A 15,969-nucleotide genomic window follows, 5' to 3' on the forward strand; every position below is an offset into this window, starting at 1 on the left:
TATTGCATTTTAACTTAACATCGCATTATAAGCATTTCCTTGCATCCTTACAAATTAAAACACCAATTTTAATGGCTACAGGTTTTTCCATCATTAGGTATACTGGTAAGGTTTTTCCCCAAATGTAGGAAATTCAGGTAGTTGTCATTTTTTTTTAAGATTTTATTTGGGGGGGGCGCCTGGGTGGCTCAGTTGGTTAAGCGACTGCCTTCGGCTCAGGTCATGATCCTGGAGTCCCGGGATCGAGTCCCACATCGGGCTCCCTGCTCAGCAGGGAGTCTGCTTCTCCCTCTGACCCTCTTCCCTCTCATGCTCTCTATCTCTCATTCTCTCTCTCTCAAATAAATAAATAAAATCTTTAAAAAAAAAAAAGATTTTATTTGGGGCGCCTGGGTGGCTCAGTTGGTTAAGCGGCTGCCTTTGGCTCAGGTCATGATCCCAGGGTCCTGGGATCCAGCACCGCATCGGGCTCCCTGCTCAGCAGGCAGTTTGCTTCTCCCTCTCCCTCTGCCCCTGCTCTCTCTCTCTCTCTCTCTCTCTCTCTCTCTCTCTCTCTCTCTCGCTTTCTCTCTTGCGCGCGCGCAAGAGAGAGAGCATGAGCGGAGCGGGGAGGAGCAGAGGAACAGGGAGAAGCAGGTTCCCCGATGAGCAGGGAGCCCTGTGCGGGCCTCAGTCCCATGACCCTGGGATCATTACCTGAGCTGAAGGCAGATGCTTAACCAACTTAACCACCCAGGCGCCCCAGTTTTTTCCTTTTTAATATATATTTTTTAAAATGTTATTTCTTTAGTTTTGAACTTTTTTAAAAAATTATTTTTATTTTTATTTTTATTTATTTAAGTAAGCTCGTCTCCCAGTGTGGAACTCAAACTCACCACCGGAGATCAAGAGTCACTCACTCTACCAGCTAAGCCAATCAGGAACCCCTCTTTTTAAATATTATTCTGATTTTGTGATGAAGCTTTGTATATGAATCTTTGAATTTCTTTTTTAAGATTATTTATTATTAGAGAAAGCGCACATGCGTGAGACCGTGCGCTGTGGTGAGGGGCAGAGGGAGAGGGAGAGAGAATCTCAAGCAGACTCCCTGCTGAGCGTGGAGCCCGACTTGGGGCTCCATCCCATGACCCTGAGATCATGACCTGAGCCAGAACCAAGAGTCAGATGCTCAACCGATGGAGCCACCCAGGTGCCTCTGATTTTCTGATAATTTCCCTAAGATTTCTAGAAGCAGAATTATTGGATCAGAGGGTGTGATCATCTTTAAGGATTTTTCTAGAATGTAGCCAGATTGCTTTCTAGGAGAGGGGTGGGGCTCCTACCTCAGTGTCAAGAGACTCTTTTGGAGGGCTAGTATTTTTGACGTCACCTCTTTGTGATCCAGCGTCATTTTCTGAAGTGGCAGTGATGCTGGCCTCGTGCTGCACCTGTGGGGGGGCTCCGTCCAAGTCTCGGTTAGGATTGGGGTAAGAAATAGGCTGTGAGGAGATGTGAAGAAAAGTAATTGGAAGGAAAATGTAGTGTCAGTGGGCACAAGTGTCAGTGGGCTACTTTTCTTTGTATGTTGATTATATTACAGAATGACTGACTTTGATCTTGTCCCTTGTTTTCTTTTTCTTTTTTTTAAACCATTCACTAATCTTTTCTAATCCAGCACTTATCATGACAAATTACCTTTTTTCCTAGCCTATTCTTAAAAAACATGTGGTGGGTTTTTTTGGGGTTTTTTTTGGCATGCCAGAGATGGTAATAATGATAGCAATAATAGCTAATGTGTCCAGCACTTAGAATGTGCTACACACTTTACATGGGCGAGAACTATTTGACCCTATGAAGTGAGGCTATGGTCAATGTTCTCATTTTATATGTGTACAAGGAAAGCGATACTCAGTCACTTGCCCAGGTCACCCAGCCATTGCTGGTGGTCTGTTGAGCCCTCTCTATCTGCCTGACGTCCAGAAAACAGGGGTCTTGCTAGAGCAAGAAGGAGTCTTTTTTTTTTTTTTTTTTTGAGATTTTATTTATTCATTTGACAGAGAGATAGCAAGAGCAGGAACACAAGCGGGGGAGTGGGAGAGAGAGAAACAGGCAGCAGGGAAGTGGAGCAGGGAGCCCGATGTGGGCCTCGATCCCGGGACCCCGGGATCATGACCTGAGCCGAAGGCAGACGCTTAACGACTGAGCCACCCAGGCGCCCCAGCAAGAAGGAGTCTTAAGCAGCCAGAGTTACCTAGGAAGACACGAGGTATGTTTCTTCGCCCTTCCACTGCACTCCAGGCTGTTCTCCTGCCCTCCAGAAATATTAGAAGTACCCACCGCCCCCAGCCCCCCACTTTGCTGAAGGGACAGCCCCTTCACATTCCCTGCAGGTTACATTGTCTTCTGCTTTTCAAAAGAAGTAAGTAGTCAGGCACTTGTTGCCTGTTGCTTTTATCTCCCTCCTTCATTCCCACTGACTTCTTTCCATTTTCAGGGCATGAAGCCTGCCTCTTCCTAATAAAAATAATAATTGTGGTAGTGATGGAGGGGAGGTATTTATGGGGTGCCACCCCCTGTTCTAAGTGCTGGATTTTTATCTCTGCTGTGTGGGGCAGCATCTTCATCGGTGTTTGTTCTGCCCCATCTTGCCCTGTGCCTGGCTTTCTTGGTAATCGTTCAGACTTCTGCCTGCCTTCTCTCTACTCCTTTTGATTCAGAAGCTCTCCAGTTCACTCCAGTTGTAAAAACAGCAAGATGCCACCTCTGGTCCTGGCCTCTCCTCTAGCTGTCGCTTTATCCCTGTCCTCCCCTTTCACAGACCAGACCCTTACAAGAGCGGATCTCCCGGCCCCCTCATTTTCCAGTGCCTTCCCTCCTTGTGCTCTTTTGGACGCTTCCCCTTTCATCACTGCATCCACACTGCTCTTGCTACGATTGTCAGATCCCGGGCACTTCTCAGAACATGTCCTTTAACCTCTCTTCGGCTTTTGACCTTGGTGATCACGGTTTTTGGCAAGTGTCTTCTGGATGCCATGGGTATATATGGCTTTCTTCCTGTCTCCATCGCAGACTGCTCTTTCCCGATACACCCTAAATGATGTTTCTCAGGACTCTATTCTTGGTCCTCCTTTCGTTTCCTACCTTCCAGGCGCATTTGTTGAGTGAATGAATGACTAGCCTGTTTGGGGGCATTCATTTTATTTATTCCCCAGGTACTGTGGTCCGTGGTGAGTTCTGAAGTGCTCGGGAGATAGCAGAGTTCTGCCCTCTTAGTACCTATGGTTATCTGCCAGCACATAGTGTACCAAGTAGATATTGAGTACTTACTGACGACCCTCAAATCCCCTCAATGGTCCTATCCCCTGCTTGAGTTGTGCATCCAGATCTCCAGCTTCCCCAGCTTCTCAACCTGCGGCGCTTATACATGTGGCTCTGCTTGGGGGCGTCACTGGAAAGCCGCTAAACCTCACCGTGGCTCAGTGCTTATCGGGAGTAATGTTGGGTGCGTGTTTTTACAGCGGATTAAATGAAGGCTCTGCAGCCCATGCATGCCCCGAGAGAGTGGTTTTTATTTTTATTTTTTTAATTTTTTAAGATTTTATTTATTTATTTGACAGAGAGACAGCGAGAGAGGGAACACAGCAGGGGGAGTGGGAGAGGGAGAAGCAGTCTTCCCGCCGAGCAGAGAGCCCGATGCGGGGCTCGATCCCAGGACCCTGGATCATGACCTGAGCCGAAGGCAGACGCTTAACAACTGAGCCACCCAGGTGCCCCTAAATTAAAAATATTCTTATGTGTTGTTAATTCCTTTGAATCTAGTCGCTAGAACAAGGAAATGGAAACCATTTCCATACATACATACATAAATACATACATACCTTCCCGTGTCAGGTACCTGTAGGGCATTCTGTTTGGGTGTTCTTACAGGCATCTCACCCCAGAGTGTAGTCAGAACTCACCTTCTCTTCTCAAAATCTCCTTCTACAGTCTCAATTTTAGGGAGTGGTACCATCCACTTAGGCCTGAAATCTAGACTCCATTCTTCCTCACATCTCACTTGCAAATAATGATCAAGTTCTGTTGATTGAACACATGAAATATCCCTGGAACTGTCCCTTCCACAGTCCCCATCACCCAGGCTTGCTTTGTCCCGCCCAGTCCATTCTCCACATAGTAGATAGAGTGATTCGTTTTAAAAGACAAATCTGGGGCGCCTGGTGGCTCAGTTGGTTAAGCGACTGCCTTCGGCTCAGGTCATGATCCTGGAGTCCCGGGATCGAGTCCCACATCGGGCTCCCTGCTCAGCGGGGAGTCTGCTTCTCCCTCTGACCGTCTTCCCTCTCGTGCTCTCTATCTCTCATTCTCTCTCTCTCAAATAAATAAATAAAATCTTTAAAAAAAAAAAAAAGACAAATCTGACCCAGTTATTCCCCTGCTTAACTCCTTCAAAATCTCTCCCTTGGCTTCATGAAAAAGTTCAGTTAGGATGGTATTCAGACCGCACCGTGAGCTTGTCTCAGCCTGCCTTGTCGTGGTTGTACACGCTCCTCCTTAAACAACTCAGAATTCCCTAAAACACTGTGTTCTCATAAAACCTCCCAGCTTTTGACAATGCTCCTCTGTCCCTTCACCTGCCTAACTCCTCCGACCTGTCCTGAAGAAGAAACTCCAGTCAGGTGACGTGTATGCGTAGCATATGAGTTGGTGTGTTGCTCGATTTTCAAAATCATTGCCTAGGGTGATTTGTCATGACATTAATATATAGTCGGTGTAAGTGAATTTGAATCCTGAAAACCCACTAGTGAGAAAAGGGAGGTGATGCTGTGTGCACAGATTCCTGAGAGTACCTCTGGGGAGTTGAAGTAGTTATACACATACAGTACGTAACAGAACGGCTTATCAAGCTGAAGCAGAAAATGAGATTTATTTTAAGGATGCAGGGGTCTTCTTTCTGAACCCAAGGACAGAAAGATGGCTGGGTTACAGGAAGAGACCGGAACCCCGAATCCAGATGCTAACTTTGCCTTGGCTTTCTGCTTCGTGATACTCACACCTTGTGCACACTGCCCGTTACTTTCCTCGTCCTCACTTAGCAGCCCCGGAGACCCAGCTTCGTGCCTACTCTGTGCAGCTAAGCCCAGCTGGAAAAACCACAAGCCGTGTTGGTGGATCTAATTTTTCCCTCAACTTTTTGCTCCAGGAATTTTCAAATCTGCAGAAAGGTTGATTGAGTCACCTAGATGCATCAGTGTTTGGTGTTGCCTTCTTGCCACGTTCACTTAGCTCTCTCTGTATGCGTGTGTACACGTGTGCGTACATACACGCGTGTGCATGCATACATGCGTACGTACATACACACACCTGTCGGTTTTGGCTGAGCTGTTTGAAAGCGTGGAGAACCATAAAGCAAAGATGGAAAATAGGAGGTGGTAAGGGAAGGCGTGCCTGGGGAGGTAGCATTTGAGCAAAGAGCTGAGGAGGGGATGCTGGGCAGTTATCCTGGGGAGGAGTGTCCCCGGGGAGACAGAGGCAACGGTACTGTAAGTGACCCCTAACATCACGTATGTGGTGAATTAAAAAGAGAGTCTAGTGTACCGGACTGTGTTCTTTTCAGCGATTCACTGCCCCTTCCTGGGGGGAGGGTCTCTTTCTCCTCCGCCCTGCTGGCTGTAGGTGTGGCCGTGTGACTTATCAGAGCCAATGAAATGGGAGCAGAAATGAATGGGTCCCTTCTGGCCAGTACAGCCTGTGCCTGGTGGAGGCTCCTTTGTCATCCTGGCTTGTCGGAGCAAGGATGATCTTGAGCAGAGCTGCACTTCCACCTGAGTGTTTTCAGGGTTTGCAGGCAGTGCAGGAAATAATGATGGTTTCATTTTCTTCTTCAGAAATTGTGGGAAAGGAGAAGATGGGAAAAAATAGGAATTTATTATGTATCATTGCCATTTTCATTTATGTATAGTTTGCACTTATAATAATATCCATTGTAATGTAAATATGCCCAAATGGAATTATTTTGTGTGTCCTTTTGCAACCTGCTTTTCCAACTTAATTTTTAAAAAGTACTGTGGTAAAACACATATAAAAATAATTCTCCTTGGGGTGCCTGGCTGGCTCAGTTGGTGGAGCCTGGGACTCTTGATCTCAGGGGTTGTGAGTTTGAGCCTCACAATGGGTGTGGAGATTGCTTAAAAACAAAATCTTTAAAAAAGAAAATCCTCCTTTTACGAACAAGAGATCTTGAAGTAAATGGAAAACACTTTGGGGGCGCCTAGGTGGCTCAGTCGGTTGAGCATCTGCCCTTCAGCTCAGGTCATGATCCCAGGGTCCTGGGATCGAGCCCCACGTCGTCAGGCTCCCTGCTCAGCGGGGAGCCGGCTTCTCCCTCTCCCTCTGCTGCTCCCCCTGCTTGTGCTCGCTCTCTCTCTCTCTCTCTGTCAAATAAATAAATAAAATCTTTAAAAAAAAAAAGAAAACACATTGCTTTCTTTTAAAGATGCAGCATTATTGAGCTCCTGTGTATGTACGTGTGTATGCACGCATCTGTAACCTCCCCATGAAGCGATAACAGATACCCCAGACTGAGTTGGGGTCTGAGTTGCCCTCCCTTTGTGTCTTCTCTACTCTTTATTACATCTTATGCAGACCTCATCATGCTGTATCATAATGGTTGGTTTTCGCCCATGTCTTTCCCCCGTGGATCTGGAAATCCTTGAGAGTGGGGATTACGGCTTGGGTGTTGTCTTTACCTTGAGTGCCTGCTACAGTGACTTCAGTGCACTTAATAAACCAATAAAGGACTGAATATGGGGGCAAGATTATGTTCATATGTCATTTTTGTTTGTTTTATTTGCTGGTAATCTATATACTTTGGACCAGAAAATAGAAATGTTCTTTGTTTCAGTGTACGCACTCATCAAAGAGGGAGCTTACTAATACTCCAGTGTTGTTAGAGTTGAACACAGTATCTGAAATAATAACATTAATACATAAATTCATTAATTTGGGGCGCCTGGGTGCCTCAGTTGTTAAGCGTCTGCCTTCGGCTCAGGTCATGGTCCCAGGGTCCTGGGATCCAGCTCTGCATCGGGCTCCCTGCTCAGCAGGAAGCCTGCTTCTCCCTCTCCCACTCTCCCTGCTTGTGTTCCCTCTCTCGCTGACTCTGTCTCTGTCAAATAAATAAAATCTTTAAAAAAATAAATTCATTAATTCATAACTGATAATGAACAAGTACTATGTCCTCAGGGGAGTGAGGATGCCTCTATGTGAAAATCACTGTAACTTCAGAAGGGATTTTCTGCTATAAAGATCTGTGGGTTGTGGTTAACATCGGGTACTCCAGAGTTAGACTGCCTGGGTTCAATCTCCTCTTTCGTTTTCTAGCTGTGTTACCTTGAGCGAGTCATCTAACCTCTCTGAGTTCAGTTTCCTCATCTGTAGAATGGAAAGATAAATGTACTGATCTCTTTGGAGTATTAACTAGGTTTATAAACTGAAGCCCTTAGAATAGCATCTGGCGCAGGGCTTAAGGGTTGGGTAAGTGTTAATCATATTATTTATTTTATTTTTTGTTAATTTTATTTTGTTATGTTATTTTAGTCACCATACATTACATCATTAGTTTTTGATATAGTGTTCCATGATTCATTGTTTGCATGCCCTCCTTAATACCTATCACCGGGCTAACCCATCCCCCCACCCCCCCTCCCCTCTAAAACTCTTCAGTTTGTTTCTTAGAGTCCATAGTCTCTCATGGTTCATCTCCCCCTCCGATTCCCCCCCCCTTCATTTTTCCTTCCTACTATCTTCTTTTTTTTTTTAACATATAATGTATTAGTTTTTACACAATTCACAGCGCTCACCATAGCACATACCCTCCCCAATGTCCATCACCCAGCCACCCCATCCCTCCCACCCCCCACCACTCCAGCAACCCTCAGTTTGTTTCCTCAGATTGAGTCTCTTATGGTTTGTCTCCCTCTCTGGTTTCATCTTGTTTCACTTTTCCCTCCCTTCCCCTATGATCCTCTGTCTTGTTTCTCAAATTCTTCATATCAGTGAGATCATATGATACTTCTCTTTCTCTGAAGTGTTAATCATATTATTAAAAATTATTGTTTTATCTTAGTTTCCAGCACCCTTCTGGAAATAGTTGTCAGTGACTAGCCTAGAAAACTTTATTTTCTGAGTGCTCAATTGCTTCCTATTTGCAGGAGAGTAGGTAATGGGATTGCATTGAGAAGTAAGGAGATAATTACTTGTGTTCAGTTGAAATCTTTGAAGGAGAATTTAAGACACTTCCTGCCATAATGTTAAAATTGAAGCAAAAAGTATTTTTGTAGGGGAACCTGGCTGGCTCAGTCAGTAGAACATGGGACCCTTAATCTCAGGGTCCTGAATTCAAGATCCACATTGGGTACGGGGCCTACTTAAAAAAAGAGAAAGGATTTTTCTATATTTTTGGACTCATGTATATAGGGTGACAATAGCAGATTGAATTTAATATATTTTTTCAAATGGGGGAGGGATTTAGATGATAAGAGTCTTGGAGCTTTTGAGTGAAAATTTATTTAAAATCGTGAATTTTTAAAAGGCAACTGGTGAACTTTTGGTCACAGAGGTGTGATGTTCAGATTTGAATTCATTTACTCTGAGATACAAAACCAGCAATAATCAAAATAAGCACATCTCCAGGACACCATTCCAAAGAGTAAATATTCAAACGTGTTTATGTTGGAATTCAATTTTTTTTGAGTATTGAAAGATGCTTTTGTAGAACGACTATTTACCAAATTTAAAACAATGTTTTTTGGATTTACCGCTCCTCCCCCCCTCAAAAAAAAACCCGCTAAAAATAAGAGGAACAGTTTGGCCCATCCTGTCAGAGCCTCTGCCCCACGCCACCGCAGAGGCCCTTGCTGTTTTGAACAGTAGCTGTTTTCAGTCTATTTTTAGTTGATCAGGAACGTGAGATTAGGAAATGCATCAAGATAGAACAGTTCTGGGGAAAGCCCTGTTTTAATGTCACTTGTAAAACTCTAGAAATGAGATTTCGCGATCTGTATGTTTGGGTTTGAGCTGTGGTTCAGGACATAAGTTGAGGAATTGGAAGTTCCTTTTTTATGCTTTTGGTATTTTCTCTTTGTGACATCTGGGAAAACCAAATTCTTTCAAAAAGGACTTGTTTAACTTAAGAGAGGTTATATCAATCTTATGTGCTTGGTGTTAAAAAGTAGAGTAAGCAAAGAGAAAAAAAGTTTAATAATATTTTGATGTGCCGAGCTATTTTTAGTTTGTGTCTCATATGTTGTGATGTTCTGTTTGTGATAAAAGTGAGGTCACATCTCTTTAATAGTCAAATTAATTAGATAAGCCCTTATACCTTCGGTTGCTCCAAGCCATCTCCTGGGGGTCTCTTGTCTAGATAGTCCCTGGGTCTTCGGGCTGCTAAACCAGTTCATGGCCACCCCTGTCATAGAAGGTGGTCAGTCCCCTGAAGGGCACTGTCCTCCGTTGAGTGCTGTGCAGGTGGCCCAGACTGCTGGCCCTTTCGTGGCTCCTCCTCCTCTTCCCAGTAGGTCTTTTAAGATGGGGGTGGGTGAGGACTGGTTTTATCAGTCATCTCCTACCAGTTCGCGTCATGCACGGACCTGCCTGTGTCCCTTACTGCACTCCTCTGTCTTCGTTAATAGTCCACAGTATACTTCACAAAGTCCTGATTCTTCACTCTTTTTCTTTTTTTCTTTTTTCTTTTTCTTTTTCTTTCTTCTTTCTTTCCTTCCTTCCTTCCTTCCTTCCTCCTTTCCTTCCCCTTCCCCTTTGTGGAGTGTTGGAGGTAGGGCTTGGGGAACACCAGTGCAGTGGAAATCTTTCTTGGAAAACTTCCTTCCCTCAAGCCCATATTGCAATGAGTCAGGACATTTATTCTATGTTTGTTTCACCCAGGAGAACATTTAAATTTAACATCTCAGGCTGAACTTGGCACCAGATTTAAAAGTGGCTTTATGTTTTTTTTAAAAACAGTATGTGTGCTTTTTCAAAATAATGATAAGATAAATTCCTAAACACTAAATTTTATGTGCAGGACATTTTCTAGTACTTTTCATTTATTCTTTCATTAATTCAGCAACTATTTAGAGAGCACCTTCCATGTGCCAGGTACTTCTCTAGGCACTGGTGAGGCATCAGAGAGAAAACTGAGAGAAGTCCTTGCGTTAAGAAACCTAGAGTCGGGGAGTGGTGAATAAGCAATACATAAACAACATCACATATATAGGAGGTCAAATACGAGCCATGGAGAAAAATGAAGTAGAAAACAGGGCACAGATGGTGGTTTTCTCACAACTCTGTGCGGAGGTTACAGTTTTTACCCCCCACTGTACAGAGTGGAACCTGAAGCACAGGGAGGGTTAAGTGACTTACCTTGATCCTGCCTAGGTAGTAAGTAGTCAAAGTTGAACTTGAATTTGAAACCAAGCATGGGCTTCTAAGTTAGCTGCCCTTAAGGTAATGAAACTCATCTTCAAGCAGATCTCCCCAAATGGTGGTTTCCGTGAAAAATTTAAGTCTCCCTTCATCAGGCCTTCTGTTGTATTGGTGTATATAGATAAACACATTTTAAAGATTTTATTTATTTTAGAGAGAGAGCAGGAGGAGGAGCAGAGGGGGAGGGGGGGGAAAGAATTTCAAGCAGACTCTGCACTGAGTGCAGAGCCCGACTCGGGGTTCGGTCCCATGACCCTAAGATCAAGACCCCCAGATCATGACCTGAGTCGAAACCAAGAGTTGGACACTGAACCGACCGAGCCACCCAGGGTCCCCTAGATAAACACATTTTAAAAATTAAAGTACTACTTTAATTTCAGTGTCAGATATATAACATATTTTAAGTACTACTTATTTAATTATTCTTTTATGCTAAATGAAAAAAAATTATAGAATCCACACAAAGAATGCAACATTTGTAGGCCTTAAAGGACAAGTAGGATTCATTTTTAAAAAATTTTATCATGTTTGGTATGCCTGGGTGGCTCAGCCAGTTAAGCATCTACCTTTGGCTCAGGTCATTATCCCAGGGTCCTGGGATCGAGTCCCGTGTTGGGCTCTTTGCTCAGCAGGGAGCCTGCTTCTCCCTCTGCCTGCCACTCCCCCTGATTGCTCGCTCGCTCTCTCTCTCTCTGACAAATAAATAAATAAAATCTTAAAAAAAAATTACATCATGTTTGAGGGGCACCTGGTGGCTCAGTCTGTTAAGCGTCTGCCTTTGGGCTCAGGTCGTGATCATGTGGTCCTGGGATTGAGCCCCACATCAGGCTCCCTGCTCAGAGGGGACACTGTTTCTCCCTCTCCCTCTGCCCCGCCTCCCTGCTCATGCTCTCTCTCTCGCTTGCTCTCTCAGGTAAATAAATAAAATCTTTATTTATTTATTTATTTATTTTTAAAGATTTTTTTTTTTTATTTATTTGACAGAGAGAGAGACAGGGAGAGAGGGAACACAAGCAGGGGGAGTGGGGAAGGGAGAAGCAGACTCCCTGCTGAGCAGAGGGCTCGATGCGGGGCTCGATCTTAGGGCCCCGAGATCATGACTTGAGGTGAAGGCAGATGCTTCACCGATTGAGCCACCCAGGTGCCCCAAGAAACAAAATCTTTAAAAAAAATAAAATTGTATCATGTTGGAAACATAAAAAAGGCTACATTTGACATTTCAGTTATGAAGAACAAGATGAATACCCACAAACCCACTACCCACATTGAAAGCGTGCAGCCCAGTGGATTTTCATACAGTGGACACACCTGTGAAACTAGTGTCATTTAAAAAACAAGACCATCACCGGCACCCTAGAAGCCTGCTCATGCTGCTTTTTTCTTGTTTGTGAACTTGGTTTAAATGGAATCATGCAATCTGTGCTTTTTTGTATCTAGCTGCTTCTGCTTAATATTGTTGGTGAGAGTCATCCAGGCTGTTTGTGTAGAACACCAGCTCATTCATTTGATTGCTCCCTGGATTCCAGAGTAGGAATGTACCACCATTAATTTATCCTCGTTGTAGTTTTTAGAGCACTTTTACAAATACCACCCCATAACGGCTACCTGGGAAAGCTATTTAGAGCTGAGTTTATTATCCCTGTTTCCTAGTTTCCTGGGAAAGAGTTAAGTGTGTTATCCAAGATGACAGCAACTGCGGCCAATCTGTGGTGGCACCAGAACGCAGGTTTCCTGACGGATCCTGGGTTCACATCACTCTGCTGCAACCACGTTTCCTGTTGCGTCATGCATGTAACGCCACTGGGGTCTGTAGCCCATCGGTCTTCAGACCCTTCCATCTTTCCTTCTCTTCCTCGGCAGGGTGGGCTCACTCCCCTCCCCTCCCCCCACGTATGCTCTTTTCTTTCTTTCTTTTTTTACAGTAAAAGGGTCTCAGGAATCGGTACTTCCAGTCTCCATTCTTTGTTGGACCTGCTCCGGTCAAGCTTTCGGCCCCTACATTCCATCAAAATAGGTCTTGATGAGGCCCTCAGTTCCCACCTCATTGCCAGTTCCAGCCAGCAACTCTTCAGTCTTCACGTCGCTCAGCCTGTCCACGGGGTGATGTTAATCGCCGTTGAAAGTCTCTGACTGGTTCCTAGGAAGCCAGGGTCAGTTCTCCTGGTGAACCCAGAGGCCTCCCAACACCTTCTCAGTCTCCTCTGTTGGTGTCACCTCCCTTCCCCTCCCCCACTCCATTTGTTGGTATGTTGCAGGGCTTCATCCTCAGACTCCTGAATCACTGTCTGCACACAGTGCCTAGGTGACCTCATCCTGGCTCATGGCTCTTCGTGCTGTCTGGAAGCTAATAGCTGTCCAAGGGTCACCCTAACCTGTCCTCTCCTGCACGTCAGATCATGTTTTCATTTTAATTGCTATTTACTTAATGACTATTTATTTATTTATTTTAAAAAGATTGTATTTCTTTTTTCTTTTTTTAAAAAGGTTTATTTATCTGACAGAGAGGACACAGCGAGAGAGGGAACACAAGCAGGGGGAGTGGGAGAGGGAAAAGCAGGCTTCCTGAGGAGTGGGGAGCCTGATGCGGGGCTTGATCCTAGGATCCTGGGATCATGACCTGAGCCGAAGGCAGATGCCTAATGACTGAGCCACCCAGGCGCCCCAAAAGATTGTATTTCTTTATTTGAGAGCGAGAGAGAGAGCACAAGCAGGGGAGGGGCAGAGGGGGAGGGAGAAGCAGACTCCCCGCTGAGTGGGGAGCCCAACCCAGGACTTGATCCCAGGACCCTGTGATCATGACCTGAGCCGAAGGTAGACGCTAAACCGACTGAGCCACCCAGGCGCCCCCCCCAATTACTATCTCATACTCAATTAAAAAAATCATAGAATTCACACAAAGACAACTCCATCTGCATGTTTAATAATCATGTTTCTAAAATAACTTTTATCTCCTCCTTCCCTCCATGTTTTTTACTGTTGTCTTTGTCTCAGTAAACTGATTTGATAAGTTGCTTGGGCCCAGGACATTGGTGTCAGCCTTGTTACCTCCTTTGGTTCTGTTCTACTTAAATCCAGTCCATCAGCAGATCCTGTGAGCTGGCGCTCTGCCTTCAAAGTGTATCCCAGTTGACCACTCACCACGATTTTCACAGCCACCCACTTGAGTTTAGGTTGTCAGCATCCTCCTACGTAGCCTCTCTGCCTGTTTCCTTTCTCCCCTACAGTTTATTCTCCATAGCAGCCAAAATAATAATTTAAAAATGTAAGTTGAATTATGTCACTTTTCTGGTCAAAACCCCCTGGCAGCTTCCCAGTGTTTTCACCGTGGCCTACAGGGCCCCTTCATGCCTCCGATCTCATCATCAGCTGTTTCTTTCTTTCTTTTCTATTTTATTTATTTATTTGACAGAGAGAGACACAGCGAGAGAGGGAACACAAGCAGGGGGAGTGGGAGAGTGCGAGCGGGGCTCCATCCCAGGACGCTGGGATCGTGACCTGAGCCGAAGGCAGACGCTTAACGACTGAGCCGCCCAGGCGCCCCTCATCATCAACTGTTCCTATCTTGCTCATTTTGCTCCAGCCACACAAGGCTTGCTGACCTTGAACATGAGCCAAGCACACTCCCACCATACTTCCCAGATACCTACCTGGTTTTCTTCCTCCCTTCATGTCTGCAGACGCCTTACCAGAGAGGCCTTTCCATCCACCTTACATAAAAATCTCAGCACCCTCTCCCCAGCATGCCCTGCTGTCCCTCCCTCCCCCACTTTATTTCTCTCTAATGGTGCTCATAACCACCTGGCATTCTTTTGTTAATTTGGCTATTGTCTTTTTGGCCTCCGCTAGAATCTGAGCAGCATGAGAGCAGGAACTATTCAGTTTACTCTCCCGTACTTGATGAGTATTTGTTGAATGAGTGGCTATCTGAAGAGGAGTTAATGGCAGAAGTCTGAAACTCTGTCCGGGCTTTGAATTCTCAGTTCAACACTCTCCTGTGTGGTTTTACTGCTTCGCCTGTCTTGCTTCCCGGTATTACTTTTTCCCATTGTTCAGTATGTACAGAGCTGTTATGTGCCTGGCACTACACTCAGTGCTGGAGATACACCAGTGAAAAGAACATAGCTGCGGTTTTCTCATAGAGCTTCCGTTCTACTAGGGAAACAGATGGTAAGCAAGACATAAGAAATAGATAATGTAATGACAGAGGCGCCTGGGTGGCTCGGTTGGTTAAGCATCAGACTCTTGGTTTCAGCTCAGGTCATGATTTCGGGGTCGTGGGATCGAGCCCCACATGGGGCTCTGCCCTCAGCATAGAGTCTGCTTGTCCCTCTCCCTCTGCCACTCCGCCTGCTCGTGGGTGCATGGGCGTGCATGCTCGCTCTCTGTCTCTCTCTCTCTAAAATAAATAAATAAATCTTAAAAAAACCCAAAAGAAGTAGGTAATGTAATGACAGACCATGCAGAGTGTTTGAAGCATGTGATCGGGGGGCTACAATATCAATGAGTATGGAGGGGAGGATAGTGCTAGATAAAGTGATCAGGGAAGTCCTCTAGGAGGAGGTGATATTTAAGTTGAGAATGGAAAGAAGAGAAAGAACCAGCCATGCCAAATATTAGAAAAATTGCTTCTAGGCTTAAGGAATTGCAAGTGGCTGAAGGTAAGCTAGAGCTTAAGATGCCCTAGGAGGTATCAGAGGGCCAGCATGGCTGCCGCCTAGTGTGGCATACCAGGAGCCTGGAGAGACAGCTGGTGGCACCGTAGGACACGGTGAGGACTGGGTTTTTATTCCAAGTGCAGTGGGAAGCCATTGAATGGTTTGAGCAGGGGAGGGTGGTTTGTGTTTCAAAGATTGCTGCGTGGAGAATAGATTGTAGGGGAAAGTAGGATGACATGCTTTCTTATCACTTAGGATTTTATTTTATACTTAGATTTTGAAAATCGCCCCAGCCCTTGGCAACAGCTATTCTACTTTCTGTCTCTATGAATTTGACTACTCTGGGTACCTTATATAAATGGAATCATACGGTATTTTTCTTCCTTTGACTGGCTGATTTCACTTAGCGTCGTGTCCTCAAGGTTCATCTGTGTTGCAGCACGTGTCAGAACATCCTTCCTTTTTAAGGCTGAATACTGTTCCATTGTGTGTATGTGCCACATTTTGTTCACCCATTTATCCACTGATGGTCATTTGGGTTGCTCTCGCTAATAATGCTGCTGTGAACATGGGTGAACAGCTCACTGAGTCCCTGCTTTCATTTCTCTTGAGTACTTCCTAGGAGTGGAATTACTGGATCCTATGGTGACTCTATGTTTAATTTTTTGAAGAACCACCCAGCTGTTTAAAGTGGTGGCTGCATCACTTGACATTCCCACCACCGGTGCACAAGGGCTCCAGTTTCTCCACATCCTCACAAACACTTGTTATTTTATGGTTTTTCGATGGCAGCCATCTTAATAGGTATGAGGTGTTATCTCATCGTGGTTTGATTTGCATTTCAGAAATCTGA

At 45.0% G+C, this 15,969-nt stretch overlaps 1 protein-coding gene across 3 annotated transcripts in view; it reads left to right on the top strand.

Moving 5' to 3' along the window:
- UBE4B (ubiquitination factor E4B) overlaps window positions 1-15,969 on the top strand; it is a 127,763-nt gene that overhangs the window by 21,389 nt on the left and 90,405 nt on the right. Inside the window, exon 1 of one of the 3 annotated variants that reach the window (XM_027610060.2) lies at window positions 12,472-12,611. The exons of the other annotated variants lie outside the window; for them this stretch is intronic. The gene's annotated coding sequence lies outside the window, so the exon portion shown is untranslated. Of the gene's footprint in view, window positions 1-12,471; window positions 12,612-15,969 lie in introns of those variants that run through there. 3 annotated transcript variants of the gene reach the window in all.

The sequence above is a fragment of the Zalophus californianus genome, chromosome 4 (genome assembly GCF_009762305.2).
Source record: "Zalophus californianus isolate mZalCal1 chromosome 4, mZalCal1.pri.v2, whole genome shotgun sequence".
NCBI lineage: Eukaryota > Metazoa > Chordata > Mammalia > Carnivora > Otariidae > Zalophus > Zalophus californianus.